The sequence below is a fragment of the Physeter macrocephalus genome, chromosome 12 (genome assembly GCF_002837175.3).
Source record: "Physeter macrocephalus isolate SW-GA chromosome 12, ASM283717v5, whole genome shotgun sequence".
NCBI classification, from domain to species: Eukaryota; Metazoa; Chordata; class Mammalia; order Artiodactyla; family Physeteridae; genus Physeter; species Physeter macrocephalus.
This window is the reverse complement of record NC_041225.1, coordinates 58,655,125-58,679,086: the sequence shown is the minus strand read 5'-3', so window position 1 is coordinate 58,679,086 and position 23,962 is coordinate 58,655,125. Positions and strand designations below refer to the sequence as shown.

Here is a 23,962-nt window from a genome sequence, read left to right as displayed (position 1 = left end):
TTTTACACAGGGATAATTGAGAAATGATTTATTTTCCTATTTACAATGGACATTCATTATAATCCTTTTTTGGGGCAGTGGGGTAAAATCCATTCTTTGCACAGGTTAATTTCTCTTTTGGGTGTTTAGGCTTAGCCTATACAGCAAAAAAATTTCTTGAAATAAATTATCTCTGCATCCTGCAAAGGATCATTAAAATAACTGTGAATCTCCTTAGAAGGCAAAATTACCTACCACATTATTGTCTTTTTCACAGTGAACTCAAAGAGTTATTCAAAAATAGGTCAGGGAGAATCAGTAGGTAGGTGGGAGAGTGTGGGCTGATACACTCTCAATTTCAGTTTTTAAGATATACACTTTAACTTCTAGTGTTTGCTAAAATAGTGATTAAATGATATAATTTTTGGAAATGCTATATCTCAGAGTCATCACACTACATTAACACAATTGGGAAATACTAAAATGGTTTTGATGTCTGAAAAAGAAGTGAATGTGTACTTAAAAATTTGTTAAGAGGGTAGATCTCATGCTAAGTGTTCTTACCATAGAAAAAAGAAAAAAATGAAAACAAAATGAAAAAACCCAAAGGGATGCAAATAAAATTTTGGAGGTGATGGATATGTTTATTAATTTTATAATGGTGATATCATGGGTATATGCATATGTCTAAACATCAAATTGTATACATTAAATACATGTAGCATTTTGTGTATCAATTATACTTCAATAAAGCTGTATAACAAAACAAAACAAAAACATATTGCATAGAACCTGAAACGTATTCAGGGTATAGTAATAATTTCCAGAAATCCTGAGAAGCCAGTGAAGGAAAAACCAGCATGATGACCTAAAATGAGGGCAGGCTTTGGAATACATTATGTACACTTCCAATTTAAACTGTGTGCAGCATAGAAAAAGATAAAAGTTTCCCAATTCATTTTAAGCATAACCTTGACTCCAAAACTTGCCAAGCCTGAATAAAAAGAAAACCAGAGACCAATCTCATTTATGTGTATTGTTGCAAAAATTATTAATAAAATGTTGGCATGTTAAATTGAACACCAAAAAAACAAAGATTAAAAAATCATTATACTCCAATGTGTTTTATTAACTGTGAACTTTTTTGGAAGAAATATAAAATTCGTGAATTTCCCACTGGATTTTCTTGTTATTAAACTTTCAAAATATTTTTGCAATTACTGTCAGATATAAAAGTACCACTTTTGTTTTTGTTCTCTCAATCCCCTTGTGTTTGGCGATTACTACAAAGATATTTAAAATTACGTTGAATCTTATTCCTTAGACCTCTAAATAACACCGTAATTTTGTATGCAAATTTCTCCTTAACATAGTGAATTTTAAAACTTTCTTAAATACAGAGGTTTTGCCTTGTTCTTTAAAAAAATCCTCAAAACAAATACACAAATTAATTAAAATAGGGATGGTTAGGTGGTTAGATGTTTATATATTTAAAATAGCTCATATTTACCTCACTTATAAAAACAATCCATCTTCAAATGTTAGGATTGAGAGGTATTTTTGCTTGTTCAAGTTGTACAAGAGGCAAAAACAATATAAATTTAAAATCACTTGTATAGGTATAAAATATTAAGTATAGGTGATAATTCACCCTTTATTAGCAACTAGCCATGTTCCTATATTGTAGTTATTTAGCCACTTAGGGTCTTAAATTTCTTATCCATAAATGAAAGATGAGGACTATATGGTCTTTTCGGTTCCAAATCCTAATTTTTTTTAAACCCCAAACCAAAATTATTCTATGAGTAGGACCCATAGATGGCAGTACCATATAATAAAAACAGTGGGAAAAAAATGATGTTGTTTGAACTTGTCCAGATTAGGAAAAACAAAAAATTAAAACTCATCTATTTTGGGGTTTCAAATGGAAAAGAGAAAGCAAAAGCAAAATGGCCATCATCATTGTCACTTAATTTCTAGCTACATGAGGTAAAGATGTGAGAAAAATTAAAGTTTGCCTATTTCTATATTAAAAATGCATTGAAGAGTAAACAATTCAGAGATTTCTAAAGGACTTAGAGACTACAACTCCGGTAGCAAAAAACTGGATTTTGAAAAAGCCACTGGAAATAATGCACCTACTGAAAGTAAAGTAGAAAACCAAAAACAAACAACAACAAAAACCCCGAAAAACTTAAACTGAAATGACATTTAACTGTGCAGTAAAAGCTCATTACTTCAGGATGATTTATAGGTAAAAACATGTACCTGACCTAATACAAAATCTGCACTGCGGGATATTTTGAAATTAACATTCTTTTACTTCTGAATGGCGTAAAGTATCTTAACCTAAGTTCACATTTTTTTTTTCTCTTGGAGGACAGTGCAGTGACTGGCTTTGAAAATGACAAGGGATTGTTTGTACAGCATTTTACATATGCATGGTAGAGTGGATGATTTTAGGAAATTTGAAGACAAATATAATCTGACTATGAAGAATGAGATTTCCAAATAAAGTCACAATTCAACCCATGCTTTTATTACCAATAAAAACACCCAATTCTTGTGGATTTGGAATTAACAAATTAAAATTTCATTAAGGAAAAATTCCTTGAAAGCTATATTTGAATGTGGTATTAATATCTTACAAGGCACATACAGTCAGGACATGTACAATATATAAGACCAGGAAAGAGTTTTTCTCTTTCAAAGTGCTTTGTAAAGAACTTTCTCACATTATAAATTACCATCACCATGAAGAAACTGGACAAATAGCCAAGAAGCAGTTACTCACAAACTATGAATTGTTCGGCCCTTTTATTTAATACTACTGGCCAGGGAAAGTGACTAATGCTCTTCACTCTAATATGCATTAAGGGGCTGCACAACAAGGAGGAACTTCATTCAACTTTATAAAACATCAATGATATTATGCTGTAAGAAAATGAAATACATATCTCACCATCAAAAGAGGTAAAGTAAACCATGCAATTCACATTCTTAACAATTATAACATCGGTGTTGGGGGCTAAAATGTCTGTAATTCATACATTCAACAGGCATTCTTTCAGTACCATCTGTTCCTGTATGTTGGAGCAAATGTGAAAATTTTATGTAGGGTAGTGTATTGCCCTCTGATTGCCTACAGTCTCATCATCAGGCAGACACGTACACCTTGAAATAGATATAAGTGCAAGGGACATAGTGGAACATCAGAGTGGAGTTGGGGAGTTTCCTGGAGGTGGTGAGTTCTGGGCATCACGTGCAAAGGCAGGGAAATGAGAACTAGGAGTCTAGAGGGATGTCAGTGGGAGAGGTAGTGTTTCCCATTGAAAATAAGGTAACCTTCATGGCTCCTTCCCTAGCATGAGCTTGTAGTGGACACCTTAACAGGCTTTATCCCTTCTAAGGCTACCTGTTCCAGTCTTCCCATTCTCTGTTGCTAGTCATCGCTTAGGGGTCTGGTCCTTGTTTTCTGTCAGCTACATTGGGGTGGTTGTTTCTTAGACCTCACTCATACCTACAGATCTCTTACCATCCCCACTGCTCAGCGTCCTCCACCCAAGACAGTCAGGGGGTCAGGGGGCAAGCATCGTGTGTGTGTGTGCATGCATGTAGAACTAAAAAGATTTGCTTAATTAAGAAAGTAGCACTAAAATCAATCAGGGTTGTGAGGTAAACGTAGGAGAACAGTAAGATCTTAAATGGACCAGAAAATACATCTGGATTTGGTGTGATAGAAATAGTTGCCGAAAGATGCCGAGCAAAAAAGTGATGTAATGAATGTCATTTCATCACAATGTCTATTATTTGGAAGTAGCACACTGGATAGGAAACTTGTCATCTGGATTAGACTGTAAGCTCCTTGAAGGTAGGATTCTTCCTTATGCTCTCAGGGGTCTCCTAGGAGGCCTGAGTTCCTAATCACTCAGTAAATACTGGCTGATTGAGAGTGAGGGAGTTCTTAAACTGTCTACTTTGAAATAATTTTGTCTCTTATGAAATATTTTGTATTAGCATTCCCATTTTTATTTCCAGTCTTTCTCTGAAAGGGCACATATGTTCAGACACAAACTTAAGCAGAGCTTACTCAATGCTTTTTTTTCTCTGTATATCCTATTAATTTTTAAAAATAGTTAAGACATACACTCCTATTTGAAGTAGGCCTTTGCTATATAACTGTGATTAAATTTTACTTCATTCATCAAGAGTTTTTCATTTACCATTTTTTCTCACATTTTAATCTACACTGGAGCACTCCAGTTCTGACTGGGGAAGAGGGCCTTGGGTGAGCTTGCATTTCATTTACCTAATTCAAATCAGGCATATAAAGGGTCTTGATTTTCAAATATAAAAATACAATAGAGATAGTACCATAATAAGCAGCAGAAGGTAATAAAAGCTCACGTTAAAAACTTGCAAATGACTCTGCTGGGTTTTTTTTTTTGTATCATAGAAAGCTTGCTACTTAAAAATATAAACAGTGGCATGTTTTGATGTTAGTATAGCATAGTGTACTTTCAGCATTTCTCTTCATTTTAAGGTGCTAATATGACCATAGGAGAACCTGCCTATTGTCAATTGACAGCTATTACAGAGGGGTAGTCCACTTTACTTTCCTCTGAATTATTAGCTTTTATTAGATTTGATGTTTAAACACCACTATACAAGTTCAAATATTACCACAAAATCAGGTGGAATAGCAGTAGTTAAAAAATATTTCAGCTTTACCTCTGAAGACCTATTCTTTGTTACCATGCCTATACCAATACAAAAGTAGCTGTGGAGAATTTCCCTATGTTTTTCCAAATTCAGAGGATTAGTAAAGTGGCTTGTGTTAAAGACACTTAGTTGATGCAAACAGTTATGATCTAGGAATATCTAAAGTTCTAAAATTAACTAAAATCATGGATAAAGGAGAGTAGAATAATCTCTTTTAAATTTAGATACAGTTGTCTCATTCATTCTTTGTTTTTTCCTCTGTTCTCCCCACAGTGCTTAGCACAATGGTTACATATAAAAAAAAGCCAGAAACATTTAGTAGAAAAATACACGTGAAGTTAAAAAGTTAAGGTCAACATCAATTCTCTTGGGTCACTCATTATTGATGTCCTTTTATTTTTTAAAGACTTTTTTTTTTTTTAACAGCAGTTTTAGGTTTAGAATGAAATTGAGAGGTGGGTACAGGGTTTTCTCATATGTCCCCTGCCCCCACCCATGCATAGCTTCCCCCATTAACAACATCACTTGCCAGAGTGGTACATTTTTACCAAAGATAAACCTACAGTGACCACAGTTTACCTTAGGGTTCACTTTTGGTGTTGTACATTCTGTGGGTTGGGACACATGTATAATGACATATCCATTATAATAATGTCATACAGAGTATTTTCACTGTCCCAGAAATCCTCTGTGCTCCGCCTGTTGCTCTCTCCCTCGACCTCACTCCTGGAAACTACTGATCTTTTTATTGTCTCCATAATTTTGCCTTTTTCAGAATGTCACATTGTTGGAATCATATAGTATATGGCCTTTTCAGATTGACTTGTTCCCCTTAATAACATGCATTTAAAGTTCCTCCATGTCTTTGCATGGCATAAAAGTGCCTTTATTTTGAGTGCTGACTAATATTCCATGGTCTGGGTGCACCATCATTTATTCATCCATTCACTGAAGGACACCTTGGTTGCTTCTAATACTGATGCACTTTTCAGAATAAACCCGCACATGTTACAATAGTATAAGAAAAGAATATCTGGGATCCAAAATGCCTTTTCATCTTTTGTCTGGTTTCCAAATTAGTGATTTCATTCATTGTATCATAGCATTTTACAGTGGGGTTGAAGGGGAAGGTAGAGATGGTGGCAGACCTGTGATGAGTTTAGATATCATCTATTTTGAATCCATCATTTTAGTTGAGGATTACTGATCAGTGTCAGAAATACAAAGCATCTGCCAGTGCAGACACATGTAGTCCTATTAAGACCCATGCCACTTAGTAGAATGGATTCATCCTTCTATTCCTGAGAGCTTTGATACAGCAAAGCATAGAGAGGCTGTTCAGGACCCTGGATATCCAGGCAGGTTTTGAAGATGGTAGGATTTGTATCATGGAGATAAAGAGAGAGAGAAAAGAACTAAAAAAGGGGAGGTTGAGCACAAAGGATGGCAAACAGTTTTTCCTACATGACCTACCTTTGTATTTACTGTATATAACCTGTCTTTATATTGAGTTCTATGGATTTTGTCCCCTTCTAGCTACTGTCTATTTCTCTGCTTCCCTTTTGAGAAGCAGAATTTCAAGAAAAATTTTCCATGCCCATTATCTCCAATTTATCTTTTCCCATCCTTGAATCGACTTCAAACAAGCTTTTATCCCTCACCGCTCTAATGAAATAGATCAGTGGGCTTTATATTGCCAAAATCAAAGGTCACCTCTCAGTTCTTATCTTCCTTGACTTATCAGCTTCACTCGACACTGGTGATTATGCCTTCATTTTTTGGAACATTTTTTACATTAGATTTCTAGAAGTCTACTCTTCCCCATTTTCCTCCTACTTCACTGGTTCCTGTCTTTTATTCTCCCTTATTAAATTCCTCATATTCATCTCAAGCTTCTTAAATTTGGAGGACCCCAAAGTTTAGTTTTCAGACTACACTCTAACTATATTTCCCTAATTGCACTCACTCCCATGATGATCTCTCCCAGCCTGTGGCTTTGAATATCATCTATATGTTGACCATGCCCAAATTTATATTTCTAGTGCATACCTTTCCTCTGAACCCTGGACTCAGATAACCAACTATATAGCAAACATCCCTACTTGGATGTCTGATTAGCCACCTCACACTTAATAAGTTTAAAATAGATACCTGAGTTTTCTTCCCAACCCTATTACATCCTAGTATTCTATATCTTGATAAGTGGAAAATTCATTCCCCCATTTTCCCTGATCAAAAACCTCAGTCATTTTTTACTCTTTTCTTTTTTGCATATGCCCACATCCAATGAGTCAGCAAACTCTGTCAGAACACTTCTTTCAGATAAATAAAAATGACCTCTTCTACTGTCACTCTGATTCAGGCACCATTCTCTTTTGCCTGGATAACTTCGAGTCTCTTAATCAGTCTTTCTGTTTTCACCTTTGGCCCTCCTATATACTCTCTACATAGCACTCACGCCGAAAGCCTGATGCTGAAAGCTCGGCCTCTGTGCACAGGTGCCGAATCGAATCTTGGAGACAGAGTTTTGGGTGAAGTAGAAAAGAATAGCTTTATTGCTTTGCTAGGCAAAGGGGGACCCAGTGGGCTCATGCCCTGAAACACTGTGTGTCCCGACCTGGGAGGAATCACTGAGAAGTTTTTATAGCAATGGTTCAAGGGTGGGGTTGCTGATAAGATCAGGGTGTGCACAGGGTCCTTTAATCTGGTCTCAGGTAAACTCTTGATGTGCTTCTCTGGTTCCTTTAATCTGGCCTCAGGTGGTCTTCTCTGGAATGAAGAATGCTGACACCTCTATAAAGAGCTCAAAGATATTGTTATGTGTGTACCTTAAGGCAGAACCAGGACCCTGCCCCAAGGCTGCACTATTGTTTCTTGGCTGCTCCTCATCTGTCTCTGTGTCCCCTCCCTTCCCTGTTTAGCAACTGTTTGAATCTGCCCTTTGGGACTCAGGGAAGGTCATGGAGGCTTCCCATGCCGAGGAGCCCCACAAGGTCCTGCTTGGTTTTACTCCCTCTGAAATATAAATCAGATCATGTTATTTCTCTGGTCAAAAACTTCCATTGGTTTTTCCATAACCCACAGAATAAAACCCAAATTCCTAACAGGGGCTTTTGAGCCCCTGTGAAATCTAATCCTGTATTCCCTCTCTGACTTCACTGCATACTACTCTGCCCCTCGCTCACTCTACTCCAGCCACTCTGGTTTCCTTCTACCTCAGAGCCTTTCAACTTTGCACTTTCTGTTCCCTTCTTTAGGATTCTCTTCCCTCAGGTACCTGCTTGGCTTGCTCCAATGCTTCATTCAGGTATCTACCCCAATATAAAATAGCAGTTCAATCACTCTCTTTCCTCTTGCTTTGTTATCACTCAATACCCCCTTTTCCCACCAGATTTATTTATTTGTTTATTTCTTCATGGTTTCTCTCTGTTTGGAAACAAATGCCATAAGGGTAGGGACCTTGTCTCTTTTCTTCACAGTTATATGCATGGTTCTGGAATAGCACCTGGTATATAATAATATTAGTGTTTATTAATATTTAATATGTATTAAGTGAATCAATTTTAAGGGGTTTAGGACAGAGATGTGTGAACAGTAACACAGTGGGAGTAAACATGTGGAACACAGCACGATTATAAGTGGATTTCATGAAATATAAAAAAACTCTGGTAAAAGTCAGAAAGCTATAAATATCACTACCTGAGAAATAAGGGCTCAGAAGAAAAATGGTCTACTGTCAACCTCCAGTAGACCAAACTTCCCTACTTTCTTACCTAGTCATGACCTCTCTTTTGACCTCCTTCTCTGCCTTTTTTCCTTAGAGGTATACCCAGAGGAAAAAATTAAAAATAAAATCTTACTGTCTAACTTTTTGATATCTTAATATAATCCATTCCATCTGACATGTTTCATTGCCCTATTAACTTTGGCAAATGTCCTTTCTTACTTGAATATAACCACAAAGCAAGCCTATAAGCAGTTAATTTTAAAATTTTTATTTAAGTATTTATTACTCATTTGGTTTCAGAAAATACCAGAAAGGCAGCACAATTACATAACCATAGCCGTATAACATAAATATAAGAGAGTAAGAAAGAACAAGGAGAAAAGTGAGTTAAAGGAATTAAACAGAATCATGATTAAGACTTTGTTACAAAAGCATGCCATAGAGCAGAGTCAACAGACTACAGCCAGGGGGCTAAACTCAGCCTGTTTTTGTAAATAAAGTTTTATTGGAATACAGTCACACCTACTCTTTGTTCATTGTCTATGGCTGGTTTCACACTACAATGGCAGAGTTGACTAGTTATGATACAGTCAGTATGGCCCGCAGAGATGGAAATATTTACTATCTGGCCCTTTATAAAAAGTTCGCCGATTCCTAGAGTCAGAATGGCAAACTCTATGGTAAACTCTCTGCCATAGAGTCCCTTATACTTACAGACGATGGGCCCCAAATTTGCTTCTAATCTTTCTAGTTGCTAATGCAGAGATCTAACTTTTGCTTCTCACGAGGGCCTCAGTTTCTGTAGGGCAAAGTCAATTCAGCTTTCTGGGTGAAGAGCAAGTGTTTCTGATGCTGAACACCAGAAAGAACTTTCTGTGAAGGATCCCTGTCAGTAGAACCTTGACTAATGTGACAGATAATGTCCTTTGTAAGATGCTCAGACTAAACATGATGAAGGACACATTCCATTGGGGTATTTCTTAAAATATCCCTTCATATAGGCTGATATCATCATGCCAAAGTTCAGTTCTCTCGACATAGGAAATACTATGTAGGAACCATGGCATAGGATCTCCTGCCTAAGCATTTCCATTCAAACGTTATGACTATTCCTTTTGATGATTTTTTTTGTCATCTCTAGTGTCTTATTATCATGTCAAACACTCAACATTTGTCTGATCTTGGGCAAATTTACTTTTCCTTGATTCATTTTGGAAAGAGTGCAAATTATATTTGGGCAGCACAAACTACACTTCCAATGGTGTGGAGTCATTAAAGGGTATGCCACATTTGTGGATTGTTAAAAGTCTGTGTATGTATGGTAGTGAATGGCCTGAGATAGTGTTGATGGCAAAGTAAGTTGGGGTCAGGTTGTAAAGGATCATGTTAAGTCATTTGGGCTTTATCCAGTTGGCAATGGTGTTCCCACTAAGATTTTCAAAAGTCATTTTTGATGTACTTGTTTTAGCTAAATACTGAAGAAAATAAAGTTATTTAAAAAGCAAAGAATGAGGCCATCGTGCTTTGTCTTCCCCCAAAGCAACTCCAAACAGACGTTCTTGCCTACCATGGCATGATATGGGTCTAAGGAATTGCTTCTAGTAGATTCTCCCACATTCCACTGCCCCTGGCTTTTTAATATTACCTCATTAGAGTTCATGGCTGTCTTCTTCCAAGGTCAAGGCTTTTCTGAATCCTCGCAGTACCCATTTCCTGCAGTGTTTTTAACACAAACACATGCTCTGTCTGTCAAGTACAGTGTAAAAATGACTTTGCTGGAAGGCGTGTAGATTTTTGGGCATAAGCCACACACGGAGCAAAAGCATTATGAGCAGATGGTCTCATTACTAGATACAGCCCGAGCCAGACAGAAACAGGGCTGGGGCTTTTACAGAAGGAGGCAGTTACGGTCCTCTGATCTTCAGCTCTGTGCTTTGGTCTCAGGTCTACACTTAGGTTCAGTTCAAAACAATTCTCTTTGGAACTTCCATTTTATATTTCTCCCCGTTGTTTAGATTCCACTCAGCATTATAAAAAAATATAAATAATATCTCTCCTCTAGGTGCTTTCTGTATGCCTGGATAATTTTACGTTCTGGTGTTTTTCAGTCTGGTCTGCTCCAGTTCCCTTAAGGTCTATCTCTATTCTTCAATCTCACCCAGTCAGCCTGTCTCCTGCTTTTTCAGTTTTCTTAAGCATCTTTCTTCCATCACCGTCCCTGGATAGCACTCTGATCATGTGAGCATTTCTCCGTCTAACTTTCTGTTGCCTGTCAATCTGTTTTAAAATTAGTATGCCAACATTTCTCCTTTTCTACAGAAAAACATGGTTATAAGACAATTCACAATAAAGTCAGGGCAGGGTGAAGGGTAAGAATATTTTTACCCGTTAATATTTAAGAAGGTGAGCTGATGGGGAGAGATAAGTAAAAAAACTGAGAGACAAATGAAAGCTTAAATGCCTAATTTATGCTCCTTCAAACTCCCTTTCTCCAGTTTGGGCAGCTTGGCAGGCTCTCCTGTTTGTCTCAGTAGAAAAGAGACAAACACTCTGGTCTTACTTTCCTTGTAGTGTAAATAGGAGACGGTAGTTTTTCAGTTTCTTTCTTTCACTTGAGTATTATTCGTATACTTATTATTGTTTTCTCAGATATATTTCAAGCTTATTGAAGGTAGGGGTCATGCATTTACTACACTGTATCTCCCTCAGCACTCAACACGCAGCTATGAAAATCTCTTGCTGTTTTTAAAATTCCATGTTGATTTCATCCTTAGGTTCTTGGTGGGGGTAAGCTGGTTTCCAGTGGGCTCTACTCTTAACATCTTCCCAAGCCCAAATTCAATAGAAAAGATAGTATCTCCCAAAATAGTTCAAACAAAATATCTGGACTATCATTTGTTTTAGTTGAGTCATGTGTATCCTTGAAGAGTTACCGTGGCTAGAGTGATGCAATGGCCTAGCTGGTGGGGGGGAAGGGTGCAGAAGCTGGACAAAGAGTCACCTCCACTTGAAGCACAGAGACTTCAGTGGAAGAGAGATGATCCTCAAAGGAAAACTGAGTCTCTGTTTCCAAAAGATGGGGAAATGGTTGATAGTTATCGAACACAATAAATGTTCACTACAGTATTCTTATTTAGAAGATTATAAGATTATAAGGTACTACGCTATCGTAGCTCCCATGAACCTTTAGTAACAAATACTGAATGATTCTTTGAGAGTCATAAGTTTCCCAAGAATGGCTCAGGACAGATCTGATGAAAATTTGGAAGCCACCAGAGGCAATGTGAAAGCTACAAGGTGCTGCTAAAAAAGATAGTTCTCTGAGGATCAGAGGAGACCTCCTATTGCTTATAGAATAAAATACAGAGCCTTAGGTTGATACACAAGATCCTTTACAATCTGATCCTGATTTACTTCTATTTCATCTCCTGCCAACTTCTACTGTATTCTCTATAATTCAGACAAATATGGTTTCTTATCAGCCTCTAAACAGCACATCATGCTGTTTCATGGCTCAGTGACTTTCCTCCCACCTTTGCCCTTTATTTCTTAAATGAGCTTTATATTAAAGAATACATAAAGAAAAATGCCCAACTCAATGACTTTTTCAAAATCTTGTTTCATTCTTGGAATTCTTTCACACTCTTTTCAAACTGGTACATTTCTATTTGTTCATGGATGAAGCTCAAATATTACTACCTGTGTAAAGGTCTCAGAGAGAGTTAGTCACCTCTGACTTGAATGCCTGGGTAGGTGGTGTCACTATTAAGCTAAAGAAGGATTACGGAAGAAGGAACAAGTTTGACCAGGGGGAGAGGGAGGAGGAGGATGAATTCCATCTTGGGCAGGTAAGTCTGAAGTAACTGCACAGGGGTTACTGGCTGGTATTTAGATGCACTGGATCTAGGTATTTAGCTGAGTGGCCTGATGTGAAGATACTGATGTGTTGCCACATAGAAGTGCTGAATGAGATTTCTGCGTGAGAAAATCATCCAGGGTGGAACCTTGGAGAACACAACATTTAAGAGGAAGGCTGAGGCACTGAGTAGTCAGTAACGGAGATGAGGGAGAAGGAGCAGAGAGATATGAAGAGCCGAGAGAGGATAATTTCAGCAGTTAAACAGTGACTGAGCAGATAGAAGTGTTTGGTAGAGGCAGCTCAAGGATGATAAAGATCATTAAGTGACTAATGCCTTGGAAGTCATGGGTGATGAGTTTGAGAGAGTTTGGGGCCTATAGAGGGGACTGTGGAAAGAGTACCCTTTTTGGGTATTAATGGTGCTAAAAGGCAGCTCTCCTGAGCATCTTGTGATAGGAACTAGAGATAGAATATCTTTTCCAGCATGCATAAGAGAATTGGAGTTACAGCCTTAACTCTCTTTCCTGCATTTGGTGAAGGACATTAATCACAGCATTGTAATGGATTTCTTTCTAGAATGTTTCCTTTGAAGAGAGAATTCTTTTACATGAACATAATAATAGAAGAGTATAACTTCTTAAAAATCACATCAATACCTCTTTGGGGACAAAGCTGACCAAATATATCATTACATCCTACCACATAGCACAAAAAATGAAGTCCACTGATCTAGATAGAAAGGAGCAGTTAGTACCTTGTTCGTTCTAAACAAACGTTATTCTTTAGTTTATCCTCAGGACCTCTGTTTTTCAAGTGAATAAAAGTTATAGTCACTAAATCTGTCATTGCTGGTTCCCTGGTGAGAAAACAGTAATAAATATATAAGGAAATATGTACCAGAATATGTGAGCTTCTTTGAGATTCAGTGTTGACATATTAAAACTCCAGGTTCATCCTGTGGTGGTGAGAGGCTCTGTGGTTGTAGGGTCACGGTTGGTGGTCAGAACAGGTCTCAAAGACATCAGAGGTTCATTTTGTTGTTGTTATTGTTCCTGGGTTCACTCCTCCAGTCCAGTAGGTCTGGAAATTCAATTAATAACTTACTCAGGGAAATTCAAGCTTTGAGGAAAAGGACCTAAGGGATTTATTTCAGATCCGTGAGAGATTTTTAGCCAAAGCAACAATTGACGTTAAAGTATGTATCTTTCCAAACCTCTATGTGGGAAATTAAAGCAAAAATTAGAGGGTTGCCTGATGAGTAGATGGAATCAGAGTAATATCTAAGTAATCCTGTCTACTAATCTGTATTCCTTGATCTAGCCAATGAAGCAGACGTATGGCCCATTTTCCCCTATTAACTTTGGTTCTTAGGCCTCTTTGAGGCTCTGGTTAATGCCACGGAGTCTCTCTCTAGTCAAATGCTTTTTCAAACATTTCAGTGGTTCCACAGAGTCCTAGAAACCGAGACTTAAATTCCCAGATCAAAAGCTCACAAGCTAGGGATGTACATTTTCAGTGCTTAAGCATGTCTTTTCCATTCCTGCACCAACATTTAGATTAATCAGCCCTTGTTTCCTTTAGGCCAAGAAATTGTAGCACCTCCTGGCTCATTTCCTAATTGACTCGAACAAGGAGGTTGGTGTGTAGGTATCTTCCTCAGCTAGGTTGTAAGCACACCGATAGTCCTTGAATTCTGCCTGTTTGGTAGAATCAGTAGAAATTCTTCCCACTACGTTTTTTCAGATTGAGGAGATTCTGAGACAAAAAAATTATAGAGTTAATGTCAACCTCCAGGCAACATAAATTGAGTTAGTGTGCTTCTTTTGTAATGTCACATAATCCCTCCTGTATTGTAATTCTCTTTCAAACTTAACCCTGTACCCTGTCTTGAAGTGCGGGCAGTTGAAAGCATAGCTTGTCAAGAATATTTTCCTTTAATGTCTGGAGCTCATAGTGGGTCTGTTATTCAGTCCTTCTGTGGATTAGATTTGTTTGTTTGCATTGTTCTGACACAAAACATGTTGAGGCAAAACCAGAATATCAGTCATCCTTGAGTCCTATATCTTTGCTGATTTCAAGTGTGAATTGATAAGAGAAATACAGAAACAGAACAACAGTAGTGTCTTTCAAATCCTAGCTCTTCTTGCCACTGTTGGAGGCTATCTGGTCTCAAATCCTTGATTAACTCACGTGGTTGTTACATCCTAACTTGTGAAATGGCATGGCTTGGTAAAAAGAGATTTGGTATCTGTGTTAGTCAGGATCCCAGCAAAAAAGAGATAGTACATTCAAATTAGAATGATCTGAGACGGGTTTAAAAAGGGACAATTTCCCAAGGCAAGGGAAGAACATAGGGGATCATAAGTGAAGTGCAGGGGCTTCCCAGGTGGGGATCATAAGTGAAGTGCAGGGGCTTCCCAGGTGGGGATCATAAGTGAAGTGCAGGGGCTTCCCAGGTGGGGATCATAAGTGAAGTGCAGGGGCTTCCCAGGTGGGGAGAGGCCACAGCAGTGAGAGGCCCGCGTACTGCAAAAAAAAAAAAAAAAAAAAAAAATGTGAAGTGCAGTACCTTGGATCTGTTACCACCACTAGACCCAGTAGGCTAAGGAGTATGATCATAACCTGGAAGGAAGAATTGTGTGGGGAAGGGATACAGCCAGCCCTACGTGAATCGGAAGGGAAGGAAGCAAAGCCATAAAGACCTCATCTGTCCTCACTCCCTTCTTTCCCTAGTATGTCTTTCTGGCTTCCCTGTTGGCACATTGATGTAATCATACAGGTCAGCTTCCTGGATGGGGGCAGGGTGGAAAGAATAGAGAATGGGTCTGGAGGGCAAACAAGAATATTTAGCACACGTCCAACAAATTTGGGTCCAGATTCTGGCCCTACCATTTATCAGCTCTTCATCTTTGAACCAGACTTAACTTATATGATACTCAGTTTAATAGCCCTCAGAATTTCTGGGCACATTAAATAGATAATGTAAATAGAAAAATGTCTGCTATACATCACATGACACATAAATGCTCAAGAAATGCTTATCGAATGTTTACTGAATGAATGACCACTTGATTAATTAAAAATGAAATGTTGGTAAAGGCAGAGGCTAAGAAGTGGTTTCCTTTTACAATTTATGCACCATAAATAGAATGTTTGATGTGTGTCCATCTGAATAACATATTGCCCTCAGGCAATTATATAGATAATATTTTTCTAGGCAATATGTTTAGGGAAATATGCATAAGAACAAATAATCATTACTGATAATGTGTGACTATTGTGTTCTGAATAGTTAAAATTTAATGTTTACATGCCTTTGGTGAGTCAGGATGGCTTCCCAATTGTCTCATTTTATGAACTGAAAGACTTAAAACTAAACATCTCTTAAAAACCATAGAATTTTAGAACTGGAAATGGCCCGTGGAAAATCATCTGTTTGTTTTTTATTTTGCAGTTGAAAAACCTGAGGCCCAGAGATGTAAACTCATCCAAGGCTAATAACCTTGATAGTGGCAGAGTTACAACTAGAGTCTAGGAGTTCTGGCCTTAGTCTAAGCCATCTCCTTCTAGATTTTGATTAATAACATCCTAAAGAACAGAACTGACGAAAAGTTCCACACCTTATAAATCAGGATGAAGCTTGCCCAGAGGGTAGAATAGCTTATGAATTCAATCACCATCTAGATGCCAAGAGAGAGGAGTAAATGAAAACAAAGCATTAATGTTTTGCAATTTATAAAAGAACCTCTTGCCATAAATGATCATCAATATTATACTGCTCTCAGATGTGGATACAATTTGTCCTGAGGCCCTCGTAAGTAAATTATATATATTTCCAGAAAACTTGAAATTCGGCTTTGCGTCATAGGGAGAAGCAGCAGATAAATGCACCCACTTGATGTGAAGGATAACAGTAGTCCTCATACAATCCAAAAAAAATAATTTAGTTCTGTGTATTCACAGTAAAAGCTATCTCACTTAATATATATGTATATGATAGGATTGTTTTCTTTAATATTTCACAAGAATTTGAGTGAGAAAGCTCGAGGATCATGATTTAGAATATTATGTGAGGGGTTATTTATTCTTAGAAAAGGGAAAGTGAAAATTCTAAAGAAAACAGAACACTCATTTATCCTCAAGAAAAACAGATTTTTCTGGAAGGCATATTATCGATCTTTCTCACTATGTCTTTTGTAAGAGGAACCGCTATTAAGTCTGTTGAAGCATTCTGGGACTCTGAAAAGAAAAAAGAAACTTCTTTAGGGACGAAGGCTAAAATAATGCTGGTCTCCTGCCATGCCACAGGGAGGGGCCATGGAATAGCTCCTGAGATGCTTAGTTTCCTTAATTAGGACAAACCCCACTCCCAAATGCTCTCAGATGAAAAGCCAACATATGCTCCAGGGGATCGATCACAACTTCAGACTTTCCAATTAACTTCCCTTTTTATTACCCCTAATCATTGATAGTCTTTGAGGTATGTTTCAATTAACATAAAGTTTAGAATCAGAAGATTTCTAAACTTCTGAGCTTCTAAAATACTATACACATTATCCAAAATGATTCCTATGACTAACTCAATAAATATAAATTATTATTATCCACTACCAAAAAAGATACTCTTAAGAGACACTGTGCAACATGGTGGTATGAACGTGGGACTTTGGGTCTCTGTGCATCTTGGTTCCCTCAAGTATAAAATGGGAAAATAGCATGACTAACTTCATATAAAGTTGTTGATTCCATGAGGTAAACTGTGAATGCACTTAGAATAGGGCCTGATGCACAGTATGGACTATACATTTTAGAGAATGTTATGGTTGTTATTGCTATTATTATTACATTTAAAAAATTATTTATTAAGCCTGCATTATGTTGTAGTCCTTGTTCTATATTTCCTCATTTAATCCTCACAGCAACCTTGAACTGTACGTAGGCATCATTAGTTCCTTTGTACAATGCAGAAGACCAAAGTTGAGAGAGCTTAGGAAACCTAATTAAACACAGAGTAAGAAGCAGAGGTACAGTTCCAAAATAAGTCTATCTGACCTCAAAACCCATGCCTTTAACCACTGCACTGTTATTTACTTCCAGCTGATCTTTTATATTTGTGAAATTTCTCCTAAATCCTGATCATCCTGTAAAACCATAGGATTGAGTAAAAGAATAGGGACCCCTTTTCTGTTCTGTTGTGGACTAAGGTCTGGCTGTGTGTTTTAAAAATTAAACGTGACTTCTATTGTTCATTCTTTTTACATAAGCAATATATGCCTTTTGTTGAAAAATTAGAAACTTCTACTAATAAAAAGTAAAAACACCTATTGTCTCCACCCAGAGGTAACTACTGTTAATTCCTTGGTTGTATATTCTTCCACTATTTGTGTTCTGAATTTCATCTAGTGCAGTTATTTGTTCTTCATTGGTTGTAAAATCTTTACAACTTACTAATAGTATTTCCATAGAATAAATAAGGGTAAAGACTATTTTCTTTTCTACTATGAGTAAGATATTTTCTTTCTATTAAATCTTTCAGTGGCACACAGCCTAGACTGTGGTTTACCAGTGGGGTTTAGCCCAATATTTTTAATGACCAAAAGGTAAAATAAGGACACGAAAATGAAATGTAAGAACATTAGAAATGCTGTAAGAAAAAAAAAAACAATGGTGGTTGGGAGTTCTTTGCTTCTTTGGCTTAGCTCTCAGTGTTATTCCATTTTAATAAGCAAGTGATAATGGGCATAATCTATGTTCTTTCTCCAGCTCAAGTCATCATCCTGAGTTCTTTGTGAAGTGTGGGATTTTTTTTTTAACTAAAAGAAAAATAATGATAATAAAAAGCCTTCCTTAACCTCAAGACATTTACAATTCACTCCTTTGCCAGTGAATTTAAAGAAGGTGGTCATAGCAAAAGATCAGTTTGTGTTACCTCAAATTTTAGGACTCATGGAAAGACTGCATGTATTGCAGATGATTCTACTCACAAATTTTAAAGACATTTTATGGACTGTGCCCAGGCATCTAGTACCATTTCTGCTGGAAAAAAAACAAAAAACAAAACAGAAGTTAAATCAAATTACCTATAGGTAGAATAGAGATAGTACTTTCCCTTCTTATCTACTGTTTTACTTCACTTTTGAACTTCATAAATTTTTCAATAGATCATTGCCACTGTTATTCTTCAGCGTGGGGTGCCTATAATGAAATAGAAAATCTAGGGTAGATTAAAGAAATGACACAAGTGGAGGGCACAAAGGAAATAGACTTTTCAAGATAAGATATAGAGTGATGTCTAAGAACAAAAACTTCTTGGCGGCAATCTTAATATTCCAGTTTAATCTAGAGCTGTTTTTCATGGGGTCAGAATAAAGAGTCCACGTTTAATGCCTGGATGCAACTCAGTTTATTTTTAAAATTTATATCAAACATTTTGAATTCTATTAGTTTTGTGTTTTTAAAAAGAATCTGTTAGATTGAAAAGAAATCCAATAGTTTTAGAAAACTAAGTAACCTTTAGTTACTTGAATCACAGGTAATTGAATGCTTTTCTTTTTTAGCATCTTTAGTACTTGCTCACTCCACGGTTTTTATACTTTTAGATGCACCTGCTGGTACAACTAGGAGTAACTTTTGCAGGAGATTTGACACTGGTAGTCATGGATAGTTATCTAAAAATTATTTCTAGACTCCAGTTTAGTTTCATTGTAATTGTACTGCATTGACGCATAGCCAGGAGAGATGAACAAAACAGCCATTCTGCATAATATGGACCAGTCCTCTTCACTGTGTTATTAAGTAGAATCTCAGCATCAAAGCCCTTTAAAGTCCCTGTGCCTCCTTAATTACTACATGACCGAAAGTACCCTTTTTTAGTTTTAGCGATATTTATTAGAGAGAGATTTTTAAGAAATTAACTCGTATTTTATATTCCACGCCCCTGCTGTGGATGAAAAATACATTTGCCATTTAAGTCATTTAGAGAACAATTGTAGCCATATTTGATGAACAGAAGAGACTCCAAATCTACTTTCATATTTTCCCAACCTTACTTATCTGACAGAATGTAGCTGACTTCTATTGTTTTGAGGGCTGTTCTACCTCTGAGATCTTATGATTCAACGCTCATGCACAACAGGTGCCTGTACGTGTCAGGGCACAAACAAAGCCTGCAGCTGTATGGAAATCCTCTCTCGGCATATCAGTCATTGGCACGCTTTGTTGTTGTTGTCAGTTTTAAAAATGGTTCTGCAAAAACGACCTGCAAACTGGGACACAAGGAAAAAGGGATGGAAAGTAGAATAAGTGACAGCTGAGAGAGGCTTTATTTTTTTCTTCTCTGCCAAGGAAGAATTATATAGCCCATGCCTGTTGGAATGGTGTGAACATGGGATTCCTGCCCATTTGCAATTCACGTTTTAAGTAGAGCACATAAAATTCCCATACACACTAATACTGAGGTTCTGAGTGTCCACAATTATCAAATATGCCACAAGCTATCAGAAACATCCAGTGGACTATAGTTCAAAATCCTTCCTTTATCCAACACCTTAGACCCCTGTCTCGCAGGCTTTGGGAGAGGTTGAGATGTTGCAGTGGTGTCACGTGTAATTGGGGTGACATCCTCAGACACTGACAGTTTTCTCTGCCTTTGGGTTAGAGCACAGTTACTGGATCTGAAATCAGTTTTGCCTGTAAGTGTTAACATTTGGCTATCGAGTGTGTGGATGTTCACTTTAGAAGAATTCATTTGGGATGTTTTGATGTTCAATCAGGAAAGGAATGTCCTGGGAAGTCTGCCATACCCTGGTTATGATCTTAGTTACTTCACATAATCTCTCTGAACGATGAGTGTACAGTGAGTCCTGCCCTATCACTATTTATTGGACATTTGTCATATTTGTGCTTACGCATCATCTTCTGTTTAGTCTTTCTATATTTGCAAAAATCCTCAGGTTATGAGGCTAGTCTTACTAGTCCAGAAGTCAGAACCAAAATCCCCAGCAGCCTTCCTGGTACCTAGGATACACCTGGGATTCACCAGTCAAATGCACCAGACCTATGCTTCAGTTATGAGCAATGGGAAGAGTTTGGTGCTCAGTTCTCTTTACCTGGTGGGGAGGCAGCTGAAGCATTGTTGTTGGAGGAAAAAACCACTACTTATTAAAAGTACATACAAACTATAAATATGCCCTGATTTTAAAAGTTCAAAATATGAAAAAATATTAGCATATTTGGAGTAAAGGCAGTACAATAATTTGCACTGTACTGTGAATGTTTAATGGTTTTGAGCCTTCCCTGAGATTGGTTCTGGTTTTAAAAAGAAGCCTGCCAACTCCAATCAATTTTTAGTAGCATATTAAGGAGGCAGTTCTCACCCAAGCCTTTAGTTCATCTCTCAACTGTGTTACAGTTACGTATCCCTGTATTTGTCCAAAAAACTTTGAGTTTATAAGGAAAAGATACTAGACCAGTATCTTAGTCAGTTTGGGCTGCTATAATAGATTACCATAGACCGGGTAGCTTATAAACAATAAAAATCTATGTCATATATGGAATCTAAAAAAAAAAATGGTTCTGATGAACCTAGGGACAGGCCAGGAATAAAGACACAGATGTAGAGAATGGACTTGAGGACACGGGGAGGGGGAAGGGTAAGCTGGGACGAAGTGAGAAAGTAGCATTGACATATATACACTACCAAATGTAAAATAGATAGCTAGTGGGAAACAGCCGCATAGCACAGGGAGGTCAGCTCGGTGCTTTGGGACCACCTAGAGGGGTGGGATAGGGAGGGTGGGAGGGAGGCGCAAGAGGGAGGGGATATGGGGATATACGTATGCATACAGTTGATTCACTTTGTTATACAGCAGAAACGAACACATTGTAAAGCAATTATACTCCAACAAAGATGTTAAAAAACAAAAACGAAAACTACGTCTACCAGTTCTGGAGTTTGGAAGTTCAACCTCAAAGTGTTGGCAGATTCAAAGTCTGATAAGGGCCCGCTTTCTGCTTCATAGATGATCATCTTCTCCCTGGGGCCTCACATGGCAGAAGGAAGGAGTGAGGGAACACTCTGGGGCCTCTTCCATATGAGCACTAATCCCATTCATGCGGGCTCTGACTTCATGACCTAATCACCTCCCAAAGGCCCCACCTCCAAATACCAGTGAAGATTAGGTTTCAACATGTGAATTTTGGGAGGACTCATTGTCTATAGCAGTTGGTAATGTCTCATTTGGGACCTGATCTGCTTTCACTTCTATGATTTTATTTATTTCAAAAAAAACCCTCTCCTTTTAGACTTTATCTCTTCCAAGGGAAAAAAAAAATCCAAATCGTTATTTTTAAATATAAAGTATTCCATTCTCCCAGGAGTTTAGTCAGAAATATTCTGCATCCTACTGGATGCCTAATGGAAGTAAACACCAGAAGCCTCCTGTTATTTGAGATGTTAAAGATAGCCAGTGTTTACATATCCTGGATGTATGCTAAGAACTGTAATTCTCTTGGAAAAAAATTCTAAAGATAAAAGTTTGAGATAAAGTTAAGCTTTCTTCTTCTTCATGATCAGATCAAACAATCTTTAAAATAAGTTACTTAACCAAGATCTATGTAGGATGGCCCTTTACTTTTGGATCAGTTTCTATGACTAATTGGGGGTGTCAGAGAAACTGAGAAGAGAAGAGAGAATCATAATATATCCCAACTCAATGACTTGCTGGTTTTATGGTTGAGATCAGCATGGAGCATCTAGTCAGAATTGTATCCAAATGCACTTCTGTAAATTTGCACAGAGGTCCCTTGGAACAAGAATTATTATCTAAGGGATGGTCATGTCACAGATGAGTCAGAATTCCTCTCTCTCCTTCTAGTTTGTTAGCCTTGTCACTTGAATCATCCCTATTAACACAGGAGAAATAAACTTGATTTTTTAGTAATGATTGCAAAGACATTTCTGCCTTCTTGATGGTATGTCCAGGTAGATGCTAGCAATAATGGTCCACACATAAAGATTTTGTTCTTTAGTTGCTGCATGTTTTACACATGTATAATTACCTCTTAATTAGCCCTAAGGGAGAGGGATACCTTTAGGTATTGTTTGGCTTAAAAGAAATTTTTCTTTTCAGTAAAATAACATGTCCAGGGTTTTTATATTATATACAATTAGAGAGGTTACTCATTAATTTGGAATTTTTAAAATGTCTACAAGGAAAGTGAAACACCAACTGACTGGTGTGAGCTTTTTCACACATACATGGAACGCCTCTACTCAAAGAGAATGAGATTGATACCATGTTCAGGTTACTGGCCTTCTGGTTATAATTTGGTTTATTCGAATGAACATTTATTATCTACTCTATTTCAGGTCCAGTGTTGGTACAATAATGAGCGATACATGGTGTCTGCGCTTAAGGTCCTCAGAGTCTTGTGTCTCAGAGACTCAGCTGGGTAACATTGCAAGGATTGCTGAGTACTAATAAATCCAGGATGAAAATTACTTTGATTAGGAATTTGCTTTAGCGAAGGGTTTTAAATATCTTTTAGGTTAGAATCTTCATAGTAAAATCAATAATGTAATATATATCTAGCTCACTCTTCTCAAATGCCCATAAATTATATAGAAGGTGCTGTTCAAAGAAGCTATCAAAGTAAAATAGAGTCAACTGTGCTTAGTACAACTAAATATTATCCTTTGTTTTGAACACAGGTTTAAAAGTTTATCATAATATCAACCAATGTTAATTAATGATCTGTTACATCTCATTTGAGTTTTACAACCCTGTGAAGTAGAATTAATTAGAGGTTTTAGTTGCAAACAATAGAATCCATCTTGGATAGTTTACCAAAACCACGAATGTATAGAATAGTATTACAGAGAATCTTTGGGAGGGTTTGAGAATCAGATGCAAGGCTATGTATCTAGGAACAACACTCAATACTTATCTTCAGAACTGGCACAATGAAGAGACTACCTTTGTGCCACTGTCCTAATGAAGATAAAGTGCCAGGAACTCAAGTTTACTGCCACTATCACGGCCATCAGCACCCATTCAACTTTTGTGTCAGGAACTCAACTTGCAACCAAATTCACTGGTGTGTTTTACAACCACTGGTAGCATGTAATTGTAGGAATAATACAGGTATAAATCCTATTGACATTCTTCCTTTTGATTCATCCACTTGCTCCACCTTCTACATTCTTGACAGCTCTGAGTTCTCCAGTCAGTACTCACCACTCCCAGATCATGAGCTTTTTCAGGAGAAGGGTGGTTATGATTGGATATTGGGAAATAGGTTGGCTGTTTTGGAGCCTCTTAACATTCAGGGGGAGGGTGGTCCTAGATAAAGAGCTGGGGGGGGTCAGAAAAAGTGTGAAGATACGGAGACTTTTGTAAAGCAGAGTCTGCAAGCTGATGGGTAAGAGGAGAGGAAAGAGGTATGGGAGTACAGCAAATGAGAACATTTTCTTAAGACCCTTGTTGTGGGGAACATCTACACAGCACTAACAATCACCTCATGCTGCATTTAAAATCATTAAATCGGGGCTTCCCTGGTGGCGCAGTGGTTGCGCGTCCGCCTGCCGATGCAGGGGAACCGGGTTCGCGCCCCGGTCTGGGAGGATCCCACATGCCGCGGAGCGGCTGGGCCCGTGAGCCATGGCCGCTGAGCCT

The 23,962-nt window shown here is 37.6% G+C and overlaps 2 long non-coding RNA genes across 3 annotated transcripts in view; one reads left to right on the top strand and one right to left on the bottom strand.

Moving 5' to 3' along the window:
- Positions 1–23,962, top strand: part of LOC102975512 (uncharacterized) — a 490,990-nt gene that overhangs the window by 85,536 nt on the left and 381,492 nt on the right. The window lies entirely within an intron of this gene.
- LOC114487383 (uncharacterized) lies at positions 10,580–21,356 on the bottom strand. Its single transcript, XR_008618891.1, has 4 exons — positions 21,229–21,356; positions 18,368–18,482; positions 15,908–15,967; positions 10,580–13,367 (listed from the first exon to the last, which is right to left on the bottom strand). It is a non-coding gene; the product is annotated as an uncharacterized lncRNA (long non-coding RNA).